We start from the raw sequence: 2125 nt of genomic DNA, 5'->3' as shown, positions 1-2125 counted from the left end.
TCAGCAAAGGAAAGTTAAATGTGAAGGATTATCAATTTCACATGCTTTGTTATAACTAAAGGTTTTTATATCAGTGTCTACAATGGAATAACTATTCCAAGTATTGATGAAACCAGAATATATATATATTTTTGATGTGCCTTTTCCTTAATGCTTTCATCCTGTCTTATGCCATATTAGGTAATTTAATTACCATAACATATGCTGGCCTAATTATCTATCTCACCCTATTGTCATTTGCTGTAACTGCTTAAGGCTCTCTGCCTATTGTGACCACAACCAGAATTATAGCCATGCTTATCATAGTAGCAGTTTGCCTTGTAGTGAAGAGGCTGTCTTTCCAGAGCAGGCACTTAAAAGAGCTGATTTGCTTAAGGCTACAATGTTATCAAGTGCTTTCTCTACTTTTAAAACCAATGATGCTGCCTGAGTTTTAATACTAGTAATGGTCAATTAATTTCTTGTTAATGAACCAAACCACAAAAAATTCTCAAAAGAAAAATTAGCAAGAGAAACTCTTCTAATGAGCAGCAACATTTCAGTGAACTGTAGGATAGAATCAGTTGTAATTATACTTAGAGTAGATCAATTGGGATCAGTAAGCCTTGATAGATTTACTTAACATAATAATGTAATCTGTGTTCAACCCTTTCAAGCATTTTGTGGATTTGGAAATGCCTAATTGCACACAATAATGCAACTATGTGAAGTGCGCTTCATGTGTCTATGGATAGTTTCCATTATGTCCTGTTGGGTCTGTTTCTCCTTTTCCATGCCTTTGTAATGATCAAATACATGATTGGCTATTCCAAGAAAGAAAATCACCTACCTTTCAAAGCTTTTATAAATTGGGCAAGATACTTCTTGCTTTCTAATTTTGATGAATAACTTAAGATTACAATTTCAGATCAGACTTTCTCGAGTCCTATTAAAACTGAATGACTATTATATAGCCATGATGGCGAATCTATGGCATGCGTGCCACAGGTGGCATGCGAATCCCTCTCTGTGGACATGTGAGCCTTCGCCCAGCTCAGCTCCACAGTGCATGGTCGTGCACCTCCTATCAGCCAGTTGATTTTTGGGTCTTTGCTGCATATGGAGATGCGCGTGCATAGGTAGGGGGTGGGAGAGCAGAGGGGTTGATGTGCCTACCCAGCCCATTTTTGATCCCAGGGGGGGCTTCAGGGAGGCCTCCTAGGCCCAAAATGGGGCACAGAGGCTCATGCGCATGCACAGGGGATGGGAGTGCAGGGCATCATGCGTGCATGCACAGGGGTTAAGGCACATTGCATTGTGGGTATGGGCATGTCTGTGCACGCTATTGTGCATGCGATTTCGGCACGCGAGGACAAAAACGTTAGCCATTATTGCTATATAGGATTATGTTATATAGATTGCCATTGGCTTATTATGTAGCAATCATTTCAAATTATGACACATTCCCCCCCCCCAAAAAAAAGCTACTTATGACCCAGTTTCAAAGTTATGGCCACTGCAGCAATCTCAGTCATCTGCCCTTACGACTGACTTCAAGGACCTTGCAGCCCCCTCCCCCCCTTCCAGGTCCCTGCATCCACTTATACAGCCAAAGATCAGGCAAACTATACTTCATGTGAATCAGCTGTATCTTGAAAGCTTCTGGCTTCCTTCCCTCCCAATGACTAAGAGGAGATCAGGCCAGCTGGAGTTTGCAACTTAGGCTATTCTAAAACAAGTGCTATTCTCAGAATCCTGGAGATGGCTCATTTTTTTAAGGAGACTTCATTAGTTTGTGGAGCCTCTTCAAAAAGGGAATCCCCTATAGGTTCATGAGAATAATATCTGATGTGCCATAAGGATGTAAAAAAGCTGATCTTGTATTGGGCTGGGCGCTTCTCTAAGAAGCTGCAAAAAACAGAAATGTAAGTTACAGTAGATGCTGCTGGGCCCTGGAGAAGGCCAAGACCTGTAAGTCTCTGGATGGGAAGGAAACAAGCAGGAGGATTGCAAGCTGCAGATGGCCTGATCTCTTTTTGGTCACTGGAGGGTTTAAACTCCAACCAACCTGATCTCCTCTAAGTCACTGGCTAAGAAGGACTGCAGGGATCCCAAAAAGCAAGAAGTGGAGCATGGATGCCTCAGG

The sequence above is a fragment of the Thamnophis elegans genome, chromosome 11, assembly GCF_009769535.1.
Source record: "Thamnophis elegans isolate rThaEle1 chromosome 11, rThaEle1.pri, whole genome shotgun sequence".
NCBI lineage: Eukaryota > Metazoa > Chordata > Lepidosauria > Squamata > Colubridae > Thamnophis > Thamnophis elegans.
The sequence above is the reverse complement of the archived record's forward strand: the minus strand, read 5'-3'. Positions refer to the sequence as shown.